Here is a 26509-nt window from a genome sequence, read left to right on the forward strand (position 1 = left end):
TTAAAACAAATGATGGTTCAAGTTTTATTCCTAGTAGAGCTCCTATTTTTATTAATCTTGATAAAGAAATAGGTGAAAATGTTGATCCTAATATTTTTTATGATGAATATGAATATGTTGATGTTTACAATGATTTATCTACAAAATATTCGAAAGTATTAATCCTAGCTCCTAGTAACGAACCAAGTGACTGATCATTAGAGCATGGTCCTTGTTTGGAACTTGTGATAGCTCCATCTACTATTCGCGATGTGGCTCCTCTTGCATGTTTTCCACCTTCTTGAATTAATGATTAGCAAGATCAGGGGGAGGATGACATGCTTGATTAGCTTCATTAGCATAGTAGATTCTCTCTCTCTCTCTCTCTCTCTCTCCTCTCTTGCTTATTTGTCACATTCTTCTATTTGTTGTCCCTAGTGTTGTCTACTTGAGGATGATGTAAAGCGTTGAGATCTCTTTTGGTCTCTTCCATGTTGACTCAAATGACACATGTGTTCCCTTCTTCCATGGTGGTTTCCTTTCTTTGGGGGATGAGGGAAATTCTATGCACACACACAGACACACATATACATGATATACATGAGTTATCATAAAAATCATACTGACTCCAAAGTTAGGTGAAACCACCTCGTTCTTTATGTTTTGTGATAATTATTCTTTGATTTATCCTCTCTTGGGGGCTAAATTATTGCGATAATGTGCTTGTTTTCTTTGGGTGTATCCTACCTTACAACAATTGCTCCTGGCAAGGTGTGTGCAATCACTTTAATGTGGGCATATACACTCCACTCATGATTCTATCTATTGATACTTAAAGTTCCTTAGCGAACTTTACTAGTTCCAGTCATCACTCATAGTAAGAGAACCTTACTAGTTCCAGTCATGGTTCTCTCTTTCTCTCTCATGATCTTCCCTTTTACCTTATCATTGAAGTTATAAGATCCTTAAGTCCATTGGGGGCATGGTGAATCTTGTCTCTTTGATGTGGTGAAAGTCTTTCAATCTAAATTCCTTGTACTTTATCGATAGTATTTGTGTAAGCTCATACTCCCGCTAAAGTGGGGGCTAAATGTAACATCCTAAAATTGCACCCCTTGCAATTTTTGACTACATTTGGGTCTTCACCTTAGTGTGTGTGCCTCTCAGCCTGATCAGAGACTTGATTATGCTCATACATATCAAAATCTTCATTTAATTCATTAATGCACCCTAACTGCACCTTGATCCTACCCCAATTTACGGCAAGACCAGGGCGTGCAACCCTAGTCCCCCTTAATGGGGACCTATTTTGGACCCCTCTCCCTAACCTAACTTAAATTGGAAGTGGGAAAATCCCCTCAATGTCGGCTCAAGTCAGAAAATCGGTCAATTAATCCTACGAGAAAGTATATAAGAGGGATTTCCCCTCTCATTTGACATCTCATGAAATCCAACAATCATTATTAAATACCCAAGAGATCAAGCATTCAAGCATTCAAGAGCAATTGAGCAGTTTCAGTCTTCCTTCAAGCTTTGGAGTAGCAATAGAGTCAAGATTTCAAGAATTGAAGGGGAGATCATCATCCTAATCACAATTCCATGTATAGGCAAGCAAAACTTCACAAGGAGGTATAAGCATTTCATTTTCAAGCAATTCAACATCCCCTCAAAGAGGAGGATTTCTACTTTCAGTGATTTCAATTACATCATTTCAACCACTTGGTTAATTTTCCAAATTCGGGGTTTGAACTGAACATAAACCTCTATTCCCAAAACATTTCCCTTTCCTTCTATGTGCAGAAAGCAGGTGCGTAGCTATACTTTTGGAATTGAGCTTTATTTGCAAAGATGGAAAAACCCTTTTTGACGCACGAAAAGTTTGAAGGACCAATAGGAGGGCGACCTCATCCGAACAAACAATCCTTGCAACTTTTGATAGATTCCATAGAGCAACTGCGAATCATCTCAAACTTCTCAAATCAAGGTGCATGACTGAATCCCGAGTCTAGTGCTCATTGTTTTCTCATACTTTGTCTTCATTTCCAGCACTTAGTCTTAATTCAACTTGTCAACTTACAAAAGAACGTCAATTACATTCCAATCATAGCCAATCTACTTAGTATTCGGTCCTTACCTCATTTAGGATTGGATCTAGTAGATTCATCCCCCTCTTTTGAATGTAAAGTCTCCCTCAAGCAAAAATTGAGCTTAGTCAATCGTCCCTTCTACATGGAGAATTGGCTAAGCTCCCAATTTTCCACTTTACAAAAGGAAAATTGGAAGATGTTCATAGAAAAAGTATTCAAATTAGAATGTAAAAAGAGGAAACAGTTCAATGAGTATAATGAAGTTTTAGCTAGGGAAGAAGTATAGTGGAGGCAGAAGTCAAGAGAGTGTTGGTTGAAGGAGGGTGATCGGAACACCAAGTTCTTCCACAACTTGGTAAAGGCAAAAATATCTAGAAATATAATTTTCAACATCAAGAATTCAGAGGGTGAAATGTTAACAAAGGAGGAAGATATTAACAAAGAGGTTTTTTGTTATTTTAAGGATTTGTTACTAGGTGATGTTGTGAGGAATCATAGTTTGGATGAGGAGTTATTGGATGTTTGTCCCTGCAGTGATCATGAGGCAGAAAAATGTATCATTAATGCAAAGGATCTCCAAGGAGCAAGTCAATAAGGTGGTTTTTTCTATGATTGTTGACAAGGCACCTGGAGTGGATGCTTTCCTTGTCCTTTTCTACCAGGTTTTTTGGGATATCATCTCAGACGAACTACTATTTGTGGGGAAAGAATCCAGAAAAAATACGTACATTATTCGAGATCTAAACAAAACCTTCATTGCTTTAATTCCTAAGAAGGATCAAGCATAATCTTTTGAAGAGTACCAACCTATTTCCCTATGTAACACAATATATAAGATCATTGCAAAGGTCATGGTTAATAGAATGAAGAGGATTTTGGATTTGCTAATTTCAAAAGAACAAAGTGGCTTTGTTCCTCAAAGGTCGATTGTGGAAAGCATTATAGTGGCACATGAAGTGATTCATACTATTAGAAAAGATAAAGTGGAAAGAATGTTGATTAAGCTAGACATCAAAAAAGCATATGATAAAGTTGACATGATCTTCCTTCTAGATGTTTTAAAAAAAATTGGGTAAGAAGTTGTCTTTGGACATGTAGTGTCGCGGTTAAAACACTTTGTTGGTGAAGCGACCACCAAGGTTGAAATCCTTGCTAGGCCTTTGTGCTTGCAAGGCCTTGTGCCTTTGCTAGGCCGTTGTGCTCACAGATTTGAACAAGTGAAGTGTGGGGATGAGGTCCCCCTTTTGTGGCCTCACTGGTTGATAGCTCTAGGTCTAAATCATTTACCCCTTAAATAAATTAAAAAAGAAAATTGGGTAGGGTAAGTGCACCAAGATGGTGAACAGAAAAGTGGCCACATGCAAAAAAAAACAAAAAATTTCATAACTCGTGCGTGTTCTAGAAATTCAAAAATGTGCTAGGCTCGATAACACTAAGCCTAGCCAAAAATAATTAAAAAAAAAAAAAAAATTCCTCAAAACTGTACAGGTTTTGAGGAACATTATATTTTTTAATAAAAAATCAAAAGTTCCTCAAATCCCATACTAGTTTTGAGGAACATTATATTTTATAATAAAGAATCAAAAGTTCCTCAAAACCCGTACTGGTTTTGAGGAACATTATATTTTATAATAAAAAATCAAAAGTTCCTCAAAACCCATACTAGTTTTGAGGAACATTATATTTTATATAAAAAATCAAAAGTTCCTCAAAACCCATACTGGTTTTGAGGAACATTATATTTTATATAAAAAATCAAAAGTTCCTCAAAACCCGTACAGATTTTGAGGAACATTATACTTTTTAGAAACCCACGGGTTATGCAAAACTAGAAGTTTTTTTCTTAGTTCTGCATAACCCATACGGGTTATATAGAACTAGGAACCAAATAGGAGAGAGAGAGAGAGAGAGAGAGAGAGAGAGAGAGAGAGAGAGAGAGAGAGAGAGAGAGAGAGAGAGAGAGAGAGAGAGAGAGAGTGAGAGAGAGAGAGAGAGAGAGAGAGAGAGAGAATAGGATAAAGAGAGGGAGAGGAAGAGAGAAAGTACAAAGTAGGAAGAGGGGGAGGGAGGGAGAGTTAGAGATAGAGAGAGAAGGGGATAGGAAGAGAGGGAGAGATAGGGAAAGAAAGAGAAGGGAGAGAGAGAGAGAGTAGGATAAGGAGAGGGGGATGGAAGGAGAGGGAGAGAGAGGGAGATTAGGAAAAGGAGAGGGGGAGAGGGAGAGAGAGGGAGATTGGGAAAAGGAGAGGGGGAGAGGGAGAGAGAGGGAGATTGGGAAAAGGAGAGGAGGAGAGGGAGAGAGATGGAGATTAGGAAAAGGAGAGGGGGAGAGGGAGAGAGAGGGAGATTGGGAAAAGGAGAGAGAGAGATAGAGAGAGAGAGAGAGAGAGAGAGATTGGGAAAAGGAGAGGGGGAGAGGGAGAGAGAGGGAGATTGGGTAAAGGAGAGAGAGAGAATAGGATAAAATAACGAGTGGGGGAGGGAGAGAGAGTTAGAGACGTATAGAGAAGGGGATAGGAAGAGAGGGAGAGAGAGAGAGAACAGGATAAAATAATGAGTGGGGGAGGGAGAGAGAGTTAGAGACATATAGAGAAGGGGATAGAAAGAGAGGGAGAGAGAGAGATAGATAGATAGATAGATAGAGAGAGAGAGAGAGAGAGAGAGAGAGAATAGGGGCTAGGAAGAGAGAGAGAGAGAGAGAGAGAGAGAGAGAGAGAGAGAGAGAATAGGATAAGGAGAGGGGGAGAGAGGGAGATTGGTAAAAGGAGAGGGGGAGAGGGAGAGAGAGTTAGAGATAGAGAGAAGGGGATAGGAAGAAAGGGAGAGAGATAGGGATAGGAAGAGAGAGAGAGAGAGAGAGAGAGAGAGAGAGAGAATAGGATAAGGAGAGAGGGATGGAGGGAGAGGGAGAGAGGGAGATTAGGAAAAGGAGAGGGGGAGAGGGAGAGAGGGAGATTGGGAAAAGGAGAGAGGGAGAGGGAGAGAGAGGGACATTGAGAAAAGGAGAGGGGGAGAGGAAGAGAAAGAGATAATAGGGGATAGGATGAGAGGGATTGAATAGGATAAAGAGAGAGAGAGATATTAGGATAAGGAGAGGTGGAGGGAGGGAGATTGGGAAAAGGAGAGGGAGAGAGAGAGAGAGAGAGAGAGAGAGAGAGAGAGAGAGAGAGAGAGAGAGAGAGAGAGAGAGAGAGAGAGAGAGAAGGATAAGGAGAGGGGGATGGAGGGAGACGGAGAGAGAGGGGGGAGAGGGAAAAGGAGAGGGAGAGAGAGAGAGAGAGAGAGAGAGAGAGAGAGAGAGAGAGTAGGAGATAGGAATAGGGGGAAGGGGGTAAGAGAGAGAATAGGAGATAGGAAGAGGGGAAGGGAGAGGGGGGAAAGAGAGAGGATATTGGGAGAGAGGTAGAGGGAGGGCAAAGATGGAGAGAGAGAGAGAGAGAGAGAGAGAGAGAGAGAGAGAGAGAGAGAGAGAGAGAGAGAGTAGGGTCAAGAGAGGGGGGATAAGGAGAGGGAGGGGGGAGAGAAAGAGAGAGAAGGAGGAGAGGGTGAGAATAGGATAGGGTAACGAGAGAGAGAGAGAGAGAGAGAGAGAGAGAGAGAGAGAGAGAGAGAGAGAGAGAGAGAGGAGAGAGAGAGAGAGAGAGAGAGAGAGAACGGGATAGGGAGAGAGAGAAAGAGAAGGAGGTGAGGGTGAGAGACATGAGGTAGAGAGAGAATGAGAAGGAGAAAAGGATGAGAGACTCGACAAAGAGAGAAGTGTGAGGGGGAGAGAGATGAGATAGAACTCAAGGAGGATAATTAGGGCTTAGAATAGACAAATACGGTGATGGGGAAGGAAGATGAGAGAGAGAGAGGAAAAGAAGGGATACATGCATGTATACAAACATATATACATATATCCATATTAATGTATGTATATATAACTATAGATATGCATATATACATACATAAACACATATTATATATGTATGTCTGTACATATTTGTAGTAAATACTAAGTTTACAAGCATACATTATTATGTCTTCATAACCCATATGGGTTTTGTGAAACACAAAATAATGGTTTTAGTTCTACATAACCCGTATGGGTTATGTAGAACTATGAATAGTACTTTTGGTTTTTTAAAACCCTGGGTTTTGAAGAACTATGAATAGTATGTTTTATTTTTCAAAACCTGCGCAAATTATGAAGAACTGTGAATACTACTTTTTGTTTTTCAAAACCCATGTGGGGTTTGGCTTGGTAAGAGGGTTGGAAAATGACCCTAAGGCTTGCAAGCCCATTTTCCCCCCATTTTTGTCCCTTTACACCTTTTTTCATCTTCCAGCATGATTTATCAATTTTGTCATCATCAGGTTTACAAATGATCAAGTGGGTATCTCTAAAATTACCACCATAATCTGACACGTTTTCTTAGTTTTCTGACCATATAATTTTTTCTATTTTTGGACAATATTAGCATAGTAAACTTTAATTTTCTTTACCAGTGACTTGACAGTCCTCACAGACATATGTCTACCATTTTTTTAATAAATTTTGATATACTTGACCAAATTCAAAATAAATTACATATTATTGTTATGCCCAGCACACGAACAAGTACAAAATTTTTAGGATGTGGTCACTTCAAAAAATCATAAAAAAAAAAATACTCAATGAAAAATTACAAAAAAATACACAATATCTAGATCTCACTTTTACCTATTATCCTACCAAAGGGTTTTGTAAAATAGTAAATCTAACTATATATTTTGTGTAGCGCATGAAAACAACTATGTTATATTTTTCTGAAAAAATCAGGAATAGTTTTTCATGCATGAAATGTTTGACCCTCTTAATCTTATCCAATTGTAAAAATATTTAGTATTATAGAAACTAGATTCAGAGAACTACAATTCTTATTCTTTTCTCAACTCCTAGTTTTTAGTGCATGACCTTCAAATATCTCTTTGAAGTTCAGGTTTACCTATTTTCAGAAGAAAAAAAGTGGCCACTTATACCCCCCTTTTTGTTCACCATCTTGGTGCACTTACCCGGTAAAAATTTGTATTATTACACCAGGATTTTCCATCCTTGTAAATGGAAACCCACATGGCTTCTTTCAAAGTAATAGGTGTTTGAGACAAGGTGGTCCTCTCTCCCCTTTTATATTCATCATAACGGCAAAGGTTTTAGGAAAGATGATAACCAAGTTGAGAGTGCAAGGGAAACAGAAAGGAATCAAAATTACCCCAAACATGGATCATACTAAACACCAACAATTCATAGATGATACACTTTTATTTGGGGAATCCTCTTTAAGGGAAGCAAGATGCATCAAACATGCTCTAGACAAATATTGTGAGGTATCCGATCAAAAGGTCATTTGGCATAAATAAATAAAAAATTAATTCAACACAAATATTAACAAACAAAGAGAAATTTCCACAATATTAAAGATAAAACCAAGAGTTCTCCCATGCACATTTTCGCGTACACCTTCGTTTGCAGGGGCTAATAGGGGACATCTTTGGAATAAATTGATAGACAGTTGGATAAATAAATTGGAGGATTGGAAAAGCAAATGGTTGACTTCTGCAGGCAGGATCTTAATGCTCAAGTTAGTAATTTTTGTAATCCCTATTTATTATATGATGTGTTTCAACATCCTAGGTAAAGTAATGAAATCCATTAGTTAGAAAATGAGGAGTTTTTTTTGGAATGCAAAGAATCAGCAAAACAAAATTTCATTATTGTCTTGAGCATTAGGATGAGGATGTCCCCTCAAATATCAAGAATTAGTACGACCAGATGTTCCCTCCTTACTATAATTTCTTTGTGTAAGGCCATTATACCAAGAGTGGTCAATGTCATGTGTTTTGGTATGGCAGATGTGACACCATCAATTGTTCTTTAGGGGCCTTTTTTGTTGTTGTGGCGGCTTCTATGGGGTCACTTTTGAAACTTTTAATCACATTAATCTCTCAAATTAGTGTTTTGTCTTCAAAGTCATCTTGTAATGATTGGATGGCTTCTTGCTAAAGAATATTTACCAATTATTCAAATGAAACCTGTTTGGTGATATTCAACTTCATGACAAAAGTCCTGAATTGGAGAGGAAGACCTCACAAAGTGATTGGGATGAACAATTTGTCCCCACCTTGTCACCAAGTGTGATAAATTTTTCTTGAAGCTTTAACATACAACACAAGGATTCCTCAAGCTTATCTCCAAATTTCATATTGAGTGTATGGAGTTTGGACTAGATATGTAGGATCTTGGTCTATTTTTGTACCTCGTAGACAGTGGAGAGGGAATCTCAAGCCTCCTTTGATGTTGTTGCATCTCAAACATGTGGCTAAACCTCATTAGAGATGCTGAGTGTGACCTTGTCGAACATATTACATTCATCTGCATCATTTGGACATTGTACCACACTAGTAATGATCTCCCATAGGTATTTGAAATGAAGAATTGCACACATGTTTGACTTCCATGTGACATAATTAGGCCTTTTTAGGAGTTGCACATTTGAAATAAGTAACTTGGGATCAAACATGATAACATCAATAAAATGTGCCACAGAAAGAGCATTAATATTTATAGTATGTTGACATACATGCCTCATTTGAGCATACACATTCTTTCAAGGACAAAAGGAAACATTGAGATGAGCTTGATAGGCTTGTGTAGTGATGGGGATGCTTATTTGGGCATTCCACCTCACATTCATCATCAACATCATAACCTTTTTCAAGTTGTACACATATCTTCTTGGCTTAGTATCATACGTCAAAGAGAAAATACTCCTAATCCTTGTTGAATCACATCCTCGAGTTGTAATTTTTTGGTGTTTTAGGGAGCAACTATTAGCGCAAAATAGAAGTTAGTGTTATTAGGGACTGCATATTTTTCTTAATGATTATTGATAGCAATACTCGCATCATCTAACATAATCGACATTCACTACTTCTCTATCTATTTATCTATCAAAAGAAAATTTTCCCCTCTTTTCTTCTACTATTATCAAAGTAGGAAATCAGATAGAAACTACAAGTCATAAAAATAATGTTCACTCTATGATCAACCCTTGAGAAATATCGTTTGCATTTGGCATGAGGTGAGCCTAATATATGTATCCAAGATCTTTTGCTAGTAATTATTTTTTTGTGGATTAAGCTCCAAGAGGCATAAATAAGTAAGCTCTTATGTGGGGATTTTACAAATGGATGTTGCAATGAGCTCATTGTTATTAATGATTTTAAGAGTTACATGTTCTAAATTACTTTCAAAGTATTGCTAATCGAACATTGTACAATTTAAAATGACTACACCTTCTCATCTCACAGTCTATTCCTTTTTCTTTTATAATTGCTCTCTAATAATTCATAAAAATGCTCCACCTCCCTATTCATAACTTAGTTGACAAGTGAATTGACATCCAAGTTGGATTCTTGATAAACAAAGCTTGTAATGTAGTTACCTAGTTTTGTTAGTTCTCCTTTGTATTGCCCCAAATATAGACTTTAGTTTCCAATGTTGAAGGGAACTCAACCTTACAACATTCACCATTAATGTGGAATCCTGTTCAATTACTACTTTTTGCATCTTAATATTTGTACAAATTTGCATCCTGAGCAGGAGTTCCTGGAGTTTAGCTTGGTTAAATTCCAACTTGACCCATCCTTGTTGGGGAAATTTTCATTTTACCTTTGCTCTCTTGAAAAGGTCTCAATATCACTATTCCCATTAATTGGGGGGTGAAAAGAACCATCCATGTTTTACTCATATGATTATCCCACTACGTGATATTATTGAGTTTGTGTTCCCTTTCTCTCACTTTGTCATTTCTAGTTTCTATTACTAAGCCTTCAATCTTTCTTAAGGGAGAGGTGTAAAGACCTCCATAATATCAAATTAATATATTGCACATAATACACATAGATAATCATTAATTAAATCAACATTATCACATATACAAAAGAATCAACATGCAATTAAATTTTGACATAAGGTTTGAGTATGTAAGTCAATAATAAGGTATAACAGAAGAAAACAAATTCTTTTGTAATAGACAACAAGGTTGAACACATAGACTATACAAAACATAAATAATGAAGACAAACCTGACAAGAACTCCCGATGTCTATCTTCCTTGAGAACATCATGGGTGAGAACATTGTTGAAGTGGTTTTCCACCCAACCATGAAGATTTATGTTTCCTCTCAGTTCTTCCTAACTCAAAGAATACCCAAGCCCGAACAAGGATGACTAGAAATCCAAAATTGGCAAGAGTAATGAAATTTGTGTAGCATGGTATTGTTAGGATTCCCAAAGATACTGAGAGGGGGGGTGAATCAATATCTTACCGGTTTATGAATTTACTTGATTTAAAACATGAAAAGAATATCAATACTGTGTATAGGTAAACTAGAAATAATGCAGTAAACAAGAATAACAACCACATGAAAAGCACACCATAACACAGTAGTTTAACGAGGAAACCCAGTGTGGGAAAAACCCAGTGGCATTTGTGACCCACAATATTCGCTTACTGGCCAATAAGTGAATATTATTCTTACAATAGGGGCCTACACATGCAGGAAGGCCAAGTGCCTAGAGCTCACTGCTCAATTACAAAATGGGAAGTCACACTGACTTACAAAATGGATTATGCAAATCCAATGTCTTGTACTGCTTCTATTAGTTAAAATGAGAGGGGGGGTGAATCATAAAAACTCACAATACAATATATTTATCTGATTCAAGCTTGGTAGCCTCTACTGATATGTAACTATGACTATAAATCATTCAAACTTATAAACAAAAATCCTTAAGACATCATAACACATTCAACACCAGATTTAATGTGGAAACCCAAATAGGGAAAAACCACTATGGGATTTCAGACCCACTAAGAAATATACCCTTCTAGAGTATGCTCGGTTAAAAGCTAATCTAGTTATAGATTATAAACACATTGCTAGATGTGACTTGGTTAAGAGATTTCCCTTAGACTTGTTAGAGTCTTGCACTTTGTTAGAAGTGACCTTGTCAAAGGATTTCAAACACTCATTTAGAATGTTACCTTGCTAGAGGATTTACAAATAAGACTGTTAAGTCCACTCATTTAAGAGATTTCCTGTCACTTACAAAATAAACAACAGTAATAAAATATATCTGCAACTTCACATTTGAAATGCTAAAGCAGATTCTATTTGCTCATAACAATCTTGTCATACGACTTATCTTGTCCCTTATTGGGCTTGCTGGGCTTCTCAATCTGTTCTTCAATCAGATCTTCAAGCTTATGTGCTCGGTAAACATTACTGTAGCATCACTATGCTTACATTTGCCCACTTACATTGTTCATTAACAATTCCTTATTTATAAACAGTTCCTAACCACTAAATCTCCTTGATCACATTTCCCATGATCAATTTCAGCCATCAGATCTTCAAACTTGACCAGATTCAATGTATCCTTTGATCTAAAAAATGTTTTACCTTGCCTTGGAACTAGCATTCCTTCCTTGGAACTTGTGCTAGGTAATTGTGGTTCAATCTATGTTGTAGATCTATCTCCTATATTTTCATTGTCGTAGATCCTTAACAAACTTCATGCACGACATACCAATCATTTACAAATCTCCAACTCATTGGCATCCTTCATTTAATAATGCTTTTATTCATCCAATGTGTTCTGTTACTACTCAGTTGGCACTCGGTAAATACTGAACTTCACTCGGTAGACATTCTGCCTTCATTAACTGATATTGATAACCTTAGGGTTTATCGACTAGGTTCTCTGCTTGGTAACATAGTACAGTATTAAACTTATATTCAACAACATATGTAGGATATCAAAACAATCAAAACAACATGATCTCATCATTTTCTAACTCAGTAATAGTTGCCCATTGAATAACTTATTATTCCCCTTCATTATCACATTCTTTCTGTGTCACTTACTGACCTCTTAATTTTCATCAAAACATACTTCTCAAGATATGGCAACATCATACTGAGTCAGAAAATCAATTGCTTGACATCAATGACAAAATAATATTATTAAGATAGAAATCATCCTTCTTCAGTTATATCAATGATTCTTCAGTTATATCAATGATCTCCAACAACCTTCTCAATATCCTTATAGAAATTCCAACAATATCCCTTTGTGAAAAATGCTAACAGCTTCAAATTAGCATCTGCTATGCCAGATCCAGTACCGGTTTTAGCTCTGCTTCATATATAAGCCCTTAACCTATAATTCGCATATTAGGTCTGCATAATTTTGCCTATCTACTTATTACAAAATGTTCTACAATGATCTCATACATATATGAGTCATATTACAACTCGCCATGTCGTCTTACAATGATTTTACAATTAATTACAAAATACATTATAAACAAAATTCCTGTCGGCCAAGAGTCGATATCCTTCCTTTCATTGTTGGTGTTTTGTATGCCAGTGTAGAGTTTGTCGTTGCCGGTGCCAATATCATATGATTGCAAGGTTTCCATCAATGAAAAAACCTTCAATCACTTACAATTTCTCATTGGAGTGGGCATTTGCCAACAATCTCCCCCTTTGGCATTGATGGCAACACTCATGAGAAAAATCCAAAAAGTGTCATCCAAAAATGAATCTGCCAAATTTGTCTTACCCAAATTATGTGCTCCCCCTGAGCTGATGGTGTCATCTGCTGACCATTTTTCTCATCCTCTACTCCCCCTTTGACATCAATGATAAAGGTTGGCATTCACTGTCAGTAGAGTCCTACTTGAATTCTTGTAATCGGTGGGTTACAATCTGAAAAATATCTATCAAAATTAAATTTATGTCGATGCTGAATGTTTTACTGTCTTTTATAGCCTCTTGGGTTCTTTGCACTGTACCAGTGAGTATGTGCATTTTCTCTTCTGGTGTCTTTAGTCTAGGAACCAGAACCTCAGATATTTCTTTTCTCAAAGAAATAAGATACTCTAGTCTTGGACCAAGTTTGCATTTTAAGTCCTTTGCCTTGTCCTTTATTGTTTGTTTTTCATTTTCCAGTTTCTTGATTTTCTCTTCCTGCTCTACAATTTTTTTCTCTAATTCCAAAAATGAATCTGATGCCCCTATCAGACTGTCAGTAATGTTGTTTATCTTTTCTTGTGCTTTTCTGATTTCTTTGTCAAGATCCTCTGTTAATACATCCGTTTTGCATGTATCCCTGTACAATTTCTTGAAGTCAAAAATGATTTCATTGAGTTCCGGTAAAAGAGTATCCATTTCCTCTTTGTTTTTATTCACAATTTCTACAAAGAATTTCTCTCTCTTTTATCATCCTTTTCTTAAATGTATCCTCATTTATTTGATCAACAATGATTAGGTTACCGGTGATGAACTTAGACAATGTGTCTAGTTGTCCTAAAGAATCTTTATTATCAACTATGCACTTTGGTGCAATTAATTTAAGAATTGATATGGTGTCATCAATAGCCTTATAGGCTTGTTCATTGCAATCCGTGATCTTCTTTATGGAATCTAATAAGACCTTAGTTACATTAGTAGGTTTGAATTCTATCATGGCTGTACCGGATGTTTGTCCAATAGTTTTTACAATCTATAATCTGCCGGTTGTAGTTATAGCTTTGCTTTCCTCTTTCTCTGGAGGATCTGTTTAAGTTTGCATTTCCACTACCAAGGGCTTGGTTTTTTCAGATGTAGCCAGTGGCACTATCTCTGTCTGTAACTGTGCTTCAACTTGTACCTGTGAAGGAGTCTGTTGCTCTACCTGTTTCTCTGGCTATGTTTCAGAAGTTTTTTCTAAGCTTTCATTTGCCGGTGTCTTAGATGTTATCTTAGTATGTACCTCTGAACTTTCTTTTGCTAGTTCTTCAGATGGTTTAGTTGTTGTATCTGCTAGTTTTTCTTTGTTTACCTCTGTGTTGCCTAATGTCGGTGACTCATTTGGTTTCTCAGTTTCAGTAGTTACCAGTGGCTCAGTAGATGCATCAATATGCACATCTGTGGTCTTTTCCTTTCCAGTGTCTGGGGGTTCACTTGATCCTTCAGTTTTTTTTAGTTCCCCAATTTTAATGTTTTCAATTTCAACATTTCCTGTTGGTGACTCTGTTGCCACATCTATCTTCTCAGTTGATTCCTTATCTACCACAATATTGACTTCCTGAGTGTCAATGTTCATTGTATATAACACCTCAGAATCAGGATTTGTATCCTCATGTGGTGTATCCATACTCTTAGTTTCTGGTTGATTGTCAGTAGTGTCTATCGATGGAGTATCTAGAGGTGGTGGGGGTAAGCTATCAGTTATCTTTATACTGGGAGGTCCACCTACCTTACCTTTTCCTTTGTTTCTATCCTTTTGATATACCTTGAAGGTTTTAGGTTTTTGATACTCTTCCTATTTTTCTTTTTCTACCAAGAATATGTCCCATGCATCTATTGTTTCCTCTATTACCTGATTCACTCTTCCTACCATCAATGCTACATGTTGGTGAGTAGTTGAGAATACTGATCGGTCAACCTCAGAGATTAATTGATCTATCTCATCAGGTGAGTTAACAGGATGCACTGCAAGTAATATTTCAATCTTTATTTTCTTATCTAGATCAACAATAGCTACTCTTCTAGCTTCTAGTTTATTATATAGATCTGTTGGTATTTCATCAACAACTTGCATCAAAAATTTCTTGAAAATATCTAAGTGTAAGATTACACTATTCTCTACTTTCTCTTTGTCATTAGTGGATAGTGTGTCATATAATTTGCTGATGTTCTTCAACTTACCATCCTCTGTGATTTCATTAAGAAGTTTATCAATGGGAGCAATAGTTTGTTGTGTCTTCTTCTTAGGAGTCATCTTCTTTTTCTTTGGAGTTAATTTCTTTGCTGGAGGCCTTACTGCCTATTGCTTCTGTCTTGTCCTCTTTGGTGTAGGAGAAGGTGCCGGTGAAGGTTTTATTTTCCTTTCAACTCTCTTAAATACAGCTGGTATGTCACTTTCTGAAGAAGTTCCAACCAGTGAAAGGTGAGTTTCTGATTGAAGTTCTTTTATCTTGCTTTCAGTTAAACTAGTTTGTTTTAACACATCTTCCTTAATAGATTTTGCCTATCGGGTACCTTTTCTTACAGTTGCCTCAACCTTCTTAAGCTTTTTCCTAGATTGAATTTGGCTTTCTATTGTTTCAGCACTACGAAATACTTTTTCTTCAGGTTCCTTAGGAGCTTCTAGGAGGGCTTTTGCATAGGTTTCTATTATGTTATCATCAGTCTCATACCCCATTTCTGTAACCTAGATGGTTCTAGGGATAACTGCCTCCATCCAAATTTCATCTTTCTTTATTACAAAATAGATTTCCTTTTGGTACTTATCCACAATAGCTTGCGATAACCTTACTCTTGTTTTTATTTGAGCTTTTAGTGCTTGAAAGTGCTCATTTATGTTTTTCTCTCCATTCTCTCCCATATTGTTCAGTAATTTTGATAGTTGTTTTCCTATCGGTATATCAAATCCAAAATCTCTAGCACCAATACCGGGCACTTGTTTGGTTATATACAGCAGTAGACAAACAAGTAAGTTTCCAAATCTGAATGTACCTTTCTTATCCTTTTTGATCTTTCCTAGATTGTCTATTAGCTCATCTTTAAGCCATTCACATATATCTATCCTTGCATTATCATTTACCATATCATAGGCACTTTTAATACATAGGCTAGAAATTGAGTTTAACCTATTTGCATGTGTAGCCTTGTAACCTAAGATCATACTGATAAATTTGACATTTATATCCTTTACATCGTTTACCCTTAAGGATCTCTTATCAAATGTTGCACCAGTTAGGCTTGTCACTAGATCATTTGAGACCTTCTTAGTTTTGTCAGGTCTATTGCTGGTGGAGGGTAACCCTATTACTGCCTTTACTGCTTCTTTTGTGATTTTATGAACTGAGTCCAACCAGAAAAATTCACCATGTATCCTGCTTAACACAATTCTTATGATATCCTTGGGGAAATCTGGGATACTAAGAATTTCAGTGAAACCTAGGGTTTCCACTATCTTGTGTTTAGGTTTGACATTTCCGAATTCATCACAAATTACAATTTTATAGATATTTTTAATTTCATCATCACCTAGTTCATCAATATGACAATGTATATACATCCTAGGGTCTTCAGCATATACTACTCCTTTAGGGATTTGAGAAAATGCACCTATGCTATCATCTTTCTTAGCAATTTCAGGAACTAGCTGAAAAACGGGTCTAGGTCGCTTAACAACTTCAACAACAGTAGGGTTTGCAATAAATTCAGGAGTGGATGAAGATGCCATAGCTATAAATACCTTGATCTGCCTTAAGGATGAATGATTTGATAGATTGCTTCAATTCTTCGCTTGGGATACCTTCGCTCAGGAATTTTCGTGCTCTCAAAGATTTGAATGCTCGATGAAATAAAAATGGAGCGAAAACACTTGCTTTATAATGTTATTTTCTTCACCTACCACATTTAATGCTTGTCGGTTAAGTCACAACTTAACTCATCTGCCGAAATAGAAGTAATTTCAACTTTTCACCATCAACCGAGGGAATAATAGCATGTTTTTCATTTAGTTGCTAAACCCCCAAAGGAATTTTCTTCAGTTAGATGAAGAGTCTCCTGCCAGTGGAGTGTTACTCTATTCTACCGGTGGAGGAGTATTCCCATTAATATTTTGATCTGACTTTCTGATCCATTGTTTTGATAATTCTTGCTTTACCTCTTCAACCTTTTCTTTACCCTTCAAACTAGGACCTTTGTTATTTGCCGGTGATGACTTGCTTCTACAAAATTTAGCAATATGCCCAATCTTGTTACAAGCATAACAAGTCACATTGTTTTTATGAATGGCTTTCCCATATTCTATGCCAGTTTGTGTTCTGCATTGATTAGATAAGTGTCCAAATCTTCCACAAACATAACATCTTACATTCATTCTACAATTTTCTGAATTATGACCAATTTTGTTGCATTTAGAGCATTGACTAGTGGGTGTATTAGTGTTCTCATAATTTCTAGATCTACACTGATTTTCTCTGTGACCATACTTGTTACAGTTAAAGAATTTTCCATTAAATTTGTAAGCATTTGGTTGTCTTACTGGTTTGCTATGATCATGTGTGTTTGCAGTACCAGAGCTTTCACCAGCTTCAAAGCCAAGGCCATTTGTATCACCATTAGGTTTCTGATTCTTTAGCATGTCACCAAGTTCTTCTAAGCTTTTCTTGAATTTCTCCTTGTGTTGATTTGCAGCAGTCAGTTCTCTTTCCAAGATTCCTTTCTATCTCATGACTTCATTTGTGTCATTTTGTATATGCATCAGATCTGTCTTCAATATATCATTTTCATAACTAAGTCTTGTGTTTTCATTTGCAGCATCATTCAGTCTTCTAGTCAAGTCTTCTTCATTTTTCTTCCTATCTTCAATTTCTTTACAAAATCTCATGGTCATATCCTGCATTTCATTCTTTGTTGTAGTGTTCTCTTGTTTTAACTTGTTCACCAGATCACTAAGAGTTTCCTTTTCATCATTCTCATTTTGCATCTTTTCAAAAAGTTCTCTTCTCTTGTTTCTTGCAATAGTAAGATTTTCTTGAAGTGCTTGAATAATATCCTGTGCAACCTTTAGATCATCTTCGAGTTTGATATTCTTCAAATTTTCTGCATCATAGTCTGAAAGAGCTATTTCTATTTGCTTCATCAAGTTTTCCATCTCTATCGGTGTCAAGATCTTCCTCAAGCTGTTAGGCTTTGAAAATAGAGGATCAGCTCTGATACCAATTCTTAGGATTCCCAAAGATACTGAGAGGGGGGGGTGAATCAGTATCTTACCGATTTATGAATTTACTTGATTTAAAACATGAAAAGCATATCAATACTGTGTACCGGTAAACCAGAAATAATGTAGTAAACAAGAATAACAACAACCACATGAAAAGAACACCATAACACAATACTTTAATGAGGAAACTTGGTGTGGGAAAAACCTCGGTGGGATTTGTGACCCACAATATTCACTTACTGACCAATAAGTGAATATTACTCTTACAATCAGGGCCTGCACATGCAGGAGGGCCAAGTGCCTAGAGGTCACTGCTCAATTACAAAATGGGAAGTCACACTGACTTACAAAATGGATTATGCAAATCCAATGTCTTGTACTGCTTCAAATTAGCATCTGCTATGCCAGATCCAGTACCGGTTTTAGCTCTGCTTCATACATAAACCCTTAACCTATAATTTGCATATTAGGTCTACATAATTTCGCCTATCTACTTATTACAAAATGTTCTAAAATGATCTCATACATATATGAGTCATATTACAACTCACCATGTCGGCTTACAATGATTTTACAATTAATTACAAAATACATTATAAACAAAATTCCTATCGGCTAGGGTGCCAACATCCTTCCTTTCACTGTTGGTGTTCTGTATGCCGGTGTAGAGTTTTTCATTGCCGGTGCCAGTATATTTGTCTTGCCAGTATCATATGATTGCAAGGTTGCCATCAATGACAAAACCTTCAATCACCTACAATTTCTCATTGGAGTGTGCATTTGCCAACAGATATATCTAGCATACAATTTTACATGCATAAAAATTTATGCATCTAATATTATAATATGGAAGAGAGAAAAACACAATCATTAACAAATGATTTCAAAAGATTTGGCCAAATCATTTTTTTAGCTGACTATCGACAGATATTCATTCATCATCTATCCATGAAAGTAGGATATATTCATCAAAGTAAGATAGGCATCCATCCATTAAAACAAGATTGGAATCCATCATCTATCCATAAAAACATGATATTGTCCAAGTGTTTTTCCACTCAACCATAAAACTTTATGCTTCCATGAAATTATTCTTAACTCAAAGAATACTCGAGCCTACACAAGGATGTTGAGAAATCAAAAACTGGAAGGAATAATGAAATCTATGTAGCATGATATATGTAGCATATATTTTCACATGCATATAAAAAGCTATGCATCTAGTAGAATGATATGATAGAGATTAAGAAATACAATCATTAACAAATAATTTTAAAAGCTTTGACCAAATAATTTTTTTAAGCTTACTATCGACAAGAATCCATTCCTCATCTATCCATGAAAATAAGATAGGCATCTATTCAATATTCATCAAAGTAAGATAGACATCCATCCATCAAAACAAGAATAGAATCCATCATTAAACCATCAAAATATGATATTGACAAAGTTCTTTTCTACTCAACCATGAAACTTTACGATTCCATGAAATTCTTCCTAACTCAAAAAATACTTGAGCTTGCACGAGGATGTCTAGCAATCCAAAATTGGCAAAGTAATGAATTTGTGGATTTTTTTTAGCTGACTATCAATAGGCATTCAATTATCATCAATCCATGAAAGTAGGCATCCATCCATCAAAATACAATATTGTCTAAGTGCTTTTTCACTCAACCATGAAACTTTAGGCTTCCATGAAATTCTTCTTCACTCAGAGAATACTTAAGCCTAAAGGATGTCTAACAATAAAAAATTGGCAAGAGTAATGAAATCTATGCATTTTTTTGAGCCGAGTATTGATAGACATTCATTCATCATCTATCCATGAAAGTAGGATAGGCATCCATCCATCATTTATCCATCAAAACAAGATATTGTCAAAGTGTTTTTCCACTCAACCATGAAACTTTATGCTTCCATGGAATTCTTCTTAACTCAAAGAATACTCGAGCCTGCTCGAGGATGTCGAGCAATCCAAAATTGGCAAGAATAATGAAATCTATGCAGCATGATATATCTAGCATATAGTTTACATGCATAGAAAAATCTATGCATCTAGTAGCATGATATGGTTGAGATTAAGAAAATAAAATCATTAACAAATGATTTCAAAAGCTTTGACCAAAATAATTTTTGAGCTGACTATTGACAAGAATCCATTCATCATCTATCCTTAAAAATAAGATATGCATCTATTCCTTAAAGTAAGATAAGCATCCATCTATCAAAACAAGAATGAAATCTATCATCCATCCATCAAAATATGATATTGTCGAAGTGTTTTTTCACTCAACCATGGGACTTTATGCTTCCACGAAATTCCTCCTAACTCAAAGAATATTCGAGCCTACACGAGGACGTCTAGCAATCCAAAACTAGTAGGAGTAATAAAATTTGTGCATTTTTTTCATCTGTCCATGAAAGTAGGATATATTCATCAAACTAGGATAGGCATCCATTCATCAAAACAATATTGAAATCCATCATCTATCCATCAAAATATGATATTGTCGAAGTGTTTTTCCACTCAACCATGAAACTTTATGCTTTCATGGAATTCTTCTTAGCTCAAAGAATACCTGAACCTACACGAAGATGTCGAGCAATCCAAAACTAGTAGAAAGAATGAAATCTATGCCACATGATATATCTAGTAGCAATATATGATAAAGATTAAGAGATACAATCATTGACAAATGATTTCAAAAGCTTTGACCAAAGTATTTTTTTGAGCTTACTATCGATAAAAAAATTATTCATTATCTATCCATGAAAACAAAATAGGCATCAATTCATTAAAGTAGGATAGGCATCAATCCATCAAAACAAGAATGGAATCCATCATCTATCCATAAAAATATGATATTGTCAAAGTGTTTTTCCACTCAACCATGAAACTTTATGCTTCCATGAAATTCTTCCTAACTCACAAAATACTTGAGCCTGCACAAGGATGTCTAACAATCCAAAAATGGCAGGAGGAATGAAATTTGTGCAACTTGATATATCTAGGATACAATTTTAAATGCTTAGAAAAAGATATAAATCTAATATATATGGCAGAGAACAAGAAACACAAGTATTAACAAATAATTTCAAAACCATCTTTTCAATAGGAATCAATTCAACATCTACCCCATGAAAATATGATAGGCATTTAAAAACAAGATTAGAATCCATCATCTATCCATCAAAACTATTTGAAAATTCATCACGGTTACTTGAGTATACAAGAGAATGAGCATTTAATAACTTGGAACAAATAATGGATACATAGAAAAATCAAGTGATGTTTTTGAGTTCAATGGATTAGATTGTTACAAAGATGATTTATAGCAATAAATGATAAGAGTAAATTCATGCAAGAAAATAGAGTGAGGTTAATATGATAAAGAAATGCAACATGAAAAAATATAATTAAGATGCAACAATTATACCCCATTCATTAAAAAATAATAATGCTAGATATGATTTTTACATATTTGGATTGCATTGCTTTGATGTATCAAGATGATGCATATTTTCAAGAGTCAAGGGAGATATTATTACATGTTTGGATTGCATTAATTTGATGTATCAAGATGATGCATATTTTAGGAGGGGAGTTTGTCATGAATTAATTAATCTTCTAAATAGTTATAAAAGCATGCATTATTTAATTAACTAGATGCAAATAATTATTGATACAATAAATAACCATACTAATAAAATAATTAATTAAATGGCACATTCATGGGCCTTCTCGGGTTGATCCAATGCTCCCTTTGAATCCTATAGAGAAATGGGAAATGCCACAGGTAGGGTGGTTCAAGGCCAATTTTGATGGTGCCTCTAAAGACAATTTAGGTATTTTGGGGGCAGGGGTGGTGATTAGGGATTGGCTTGGGAATATTGTGATGATGGGTGGTCAAAGGCTTGAAAAGGGTGCCAATAATGAGGCAGAAGTCCAAGCAACATTATTGGTGATGCAGTGGGGTTGAAGTTTGGAGTTCAAAATTTGCATTTGGAAGAGGATTCACAAATTATTATTAATGCAACCATTAAAGGGGAAGATAACTCATGGTTTTTAAATAAATATATGTCCAAAATCAGAAATGATTTAAATTTTTTTAGTACAAGATTACACATTTGAGAAGGAATTGAAATTAGGTGGTTGATATGTTGTCCAAGTGGGCAACATCATTTGCTGAAGTGCACGAAATCCACTTGGAAGATTTTTGAAATTTGGAGGAGGTCGATGTGGCAGGCAATGTACAAGGGTATAATTAATACCACTCATTTATTGTAATGTAGGGACGAGATAGGCATTCAATTATTTATAGGGCCTTAGGCCCATTTTTGGCAGTATTGGTTGTAGGCATTGTGTGAAGGTGACAGGTATGGAGGCCACCTTTATTTTGTATACCTCCCGCCAATAGTTGGTGTTTGTGGGGGATATTTTAGAGAAGAATTTGAAGTGAATTTTCAAACATGGTGAGAAAGCCTTCATCCAGATTGTGAAGATGTTGCTGGGGGATTGTTTCCTCATAAACATGCACAAGTACAACACCAATGTTGATGTAGTGACCATGAATCTGGTGTAGGGTCTAGAATTGGGTGAGAGGAAAGATGTTTTGGTGGAGATTATTAGACAATGTGTGAAACACGACTGGTTGGGTGGCCTGATGGAGCTCTTAGCAATGGTAATGTCAGGATCTGGTTTCGATGTTGCCTAAGGAGTGGACATCAATGGAATTAACAAGCTGCGTGAATTGGTCCCTTATATTCAGTGGGCCTTTTAACTGGACATAGATGAATGGTGAGCAGAGGAAACCATCGCCTAAGACTCTCTCAAATTTTTTTTGAGAGAAAAGGAGGTGGAAGCTCGAGGCGCTTTGGTGAGAAATTTTGTAAGGGAAGGTGATGTGAAGTCAAAAATTCAAGGGAAAGGCAAGAGGAAGTTTTCAGGAAAGCACAGGGCTAAAGTGCCAATGGTGTCATGCGAGTGCGCAAGTGCTGAAATGTGTGGAGGTGGTAGCGGCAGTGCTAGTGAAGGGCCAAGTGGTGTTTCCCTAAATATGCCCTAGTTTTTTGCAAGGCAGGCCTGTGTCTGAAGGTTTTTTGTGTGTGGTCAAAAATTTGATTTTTTCTTTTCATGTATATCTTCATATATCAATTATGGTTTCTTTTTCGATGCTTTATGTTTTTTAGTGTATACAATGTAGTCCTATGTAGGTATGGGGCTCGGGGGTTTTTGGGTTGTTTGTTGTAGGTTTTGTAGTAGTAGTTAGGGACTCTTTTTTGTTTCTTGGCAATTTTCTTGAGAATGCCAATATGATCAGATGGGTAGTAGTTGTTGTTAGGATAACCGATGAACAACCTAGAGGGGGGGGGGGGGTGAATCAGTTGTTAACAAATTATAACTTTTAATCCACTTAATAAACTTTAAACAAATCAAGTACCGATAAAGCACATACAAATGCCGGTAGGAACATATATCGATAAACAATACAACTTAACAATTAAATAGATAATCAATACAAATCAACCATACCACATAACACCATGATTTGTACGTGGAAAACATGAAAAGGGAAAAATTGCAATGGGAAGCCTACCCATAGTCAGATGATACTTCTGCAGAAAGTATGTGATACAATGAGGGGCATGCACATGCAGAAAGCCACACTACCTAGAGCGTACTGCTCATTACAAAAGAGTCTCACTGACTACAGAGAGGCTACAACCATCTCAAGATAAATGGAAAACAATCCAATAGAGTGAACTACCAGAGATAGCATCTACCATGCCTGATTACAATCCTGGTTAAGCTCGATATAGGAGGCCTTTGACCTCTTCCTTAATCCCAATTCAATCACCTATGATCGACCAAATCTCCTTCGCATATGATATTGCATTTCAAGACCATGAACACTTATTCCATTCGCATACCACAATCTACAATAAGATCTTACATCATTTTATACAAACCCTAAGGCCTAAACCAATTAGGTCGGCCACCTACAAGATATTACAATAAGATCATCACATAAATCCATATTACAATGATATGTCATGTCATCTTAAGACCAAAACAACAATAATCAATCCATAAAACATCCTGAAACATCCTGGTAATGTGTAGAGTACACATTAGCATGATACTGGTCCATAACCTAGATAGGCATCGGACCTATTCGGGGTCCACCATGCCAAAGAAATGGCTTCAAGCAGTTGAAGCATGATCAAAGAACGTCTTCAGCATCTTGAAAGCCATGTAGAAGCTACACCAACACCAATTATGCATCCTATCAAGATTCCTCTATGAAAGCTCTGTCGTTAAAACCTTAAACCAGTGCTAGTAAGGGTTTACCAGAGTGTATGATAGCATCTGATTACCAAATCAATACCAACTGACCAAAACATGCTTCAGAAGCACATACCACATGTAACCAATCACATTCCATAGATCCAAACATGCTGGAAGTGTCCAACAGATAGTCTCTTCTGTCGGTAACGCTAGATCTTCTATTGGTAACCAAAACCTGTCTATCGGTAACCAATCATAACAGCTAGTGTTGACATCAATGACAAAACATCAATCCAACACATAATCAATTCATCCATAATGCCAACAGTTGTAATGGTGAACGGGTAGGGGTGCTGGTGGTTGGGGTATGATTTATCAAACATTTTGGATATATGCAATGTATACTTTTTCAAATATATCAATAAAATTATAATTATTACCGATCAAAAAAATTAAAAATTAAACAAAACAAATTAATAATGATAATTAAAATTAAATAAAATATCTAAAGATTATCTTAGTCATTCAAAAGAAATAAATTAAATAAACTAAAATAGATTACAATGTAAAATAAAAAGGAAAATAGAAAAATTAAATAAAAAAGTTTACTTAAAAAATTAATTAGTTTAAAAAATTTAATAATAAAATAATTCAAAGACATATATTTTATGTTTGAGTTTGAAAATTCAAATATCTTTTTCTTTTAATGAAATTTAAATCAATAAACTACAATAGAAATTTAATAGTTAGGTTTGAAATTTAAAAAATTATTTTTAATAGAAATTTTTTATGCATTAATACATAAAAATATTAGAAAAATTTCATTACATTAAACATTAAAGGGAAAACAAACAAAAAAATCAACAATGAATCAATTAGAAAATTTATGTTTGAGATTGAAAATTCAAATATATTTTTCTTTCAAAAAAATTTAAATTAATAATCTAAATTCTTTTTTTTTTTAAATAAACTTTTTAATAAACTACAACAAAATATTAATATCCTAACTTAAAATTTAAAGTTTAATTTTAATAGATAATTTAAACAATAATAAAAAATTAATATTTCATTTAAATAATTGATTAAAATATTAGGCTTTATGTTAAACATATGCCAAGATGGCACATCTTATTGTCTCTAGCTCAAATGATAAGATTTTCACACACATTCGACCTTATTTTAGAGAAAAAAAAAAAAAAAGATTTTCACACATTAATAAAAAGAAAAAAAAAATGTTAAGTCATAACTAAATATTTGTTGTCTCTAGTTCTAGTTCAATTGATAAAACTTTCACACATCCATATAAACAACAAAATTATGAAGTCATCTAAAATATAATAAAAGAGCTATCATGCTTTAAATGGCTAAATATTGGAAGACAAATTTTATTGATCAGCTAGCATTATAAGTAAATGGAGCAATTTATTTGTATCAGAAAACAATTATTAATCAATGATATAATAGTTCCACAATTCTAGTTTTAGACTGTGTGCAAGGTTTTTTATCTTAATGATCGAAACATTGATAAGAAAGCTAGCAAACAGTCTAAAACCAAAAGACAACAACAAATAAATTATTAATTAGACAATTAGACATAACAACCATTTTTTTTCCACAGTTGCTTTCTTTCATCTTGATGATGGGTGGCTCACATAATGTGACCGGAACCATCAATGCAAAAATATTTTAGACAATTGAAACCAGAAAAAATTATCTAACAAGATTCTTAAAATCTAATAAGTGTAGCCATTTAAATGTATGTGAGCCTCTGTACATACATTTCGTAACTTGAAAATTGTTTATAGCTACAACGTTTGGGTGAAATTTAGAGTTTGATATTAATTAGGTTTAAAAGCATACAAAATAACAGCTTTATAATCAGTTTGATTACAACTCTTATTTATCTCAATTTGCAAATATGGTTTTAGAGCTCCTTTTGTTTTCATTGAAAATATTTGTAATCATCCTTTCTAATATTTGGGCATTCAATTTGTCCTATAGGTAGTTAAGAGAAATATTTTTTGAGACTTTGTGGGGCATTTCAAAACTAATGACTTAATCAATGCAAACTATATACACCTAAAAATGGTTTGAAGATAATTAATTGAATAAGCAATTATTTAATTAATCCCCATTCCTAATTTAATTGAATTCATTAGCAATTTGATTAAATTCTCCCCATTCATCTACCTATTAATAAATCTAAGGATTTATTTAATAGGTTCATTTCAATAATCCTCTTTGATTAATTATTTCAAATTAATTAATTCCCCCCATCAAATTCATTTCTTCTAAATCCCATAATTAATTAAAACAAATCAAATTCATGATTTGTTGAAATTA

This window comes from Cryptomeria japonica, chromosome 11 (genome assembly GCF_030272615.1).
Source record: "Cryptomeria japonica chromosome 11, Sugi_1.0, whole genome shotgun sequence".
NCBI lineage: Eukaryota > Viridiplantae > Streptophyta > Pinopsida > Cupressales > Cupressaceae > Cryptomeria > Cryptomeria japonica.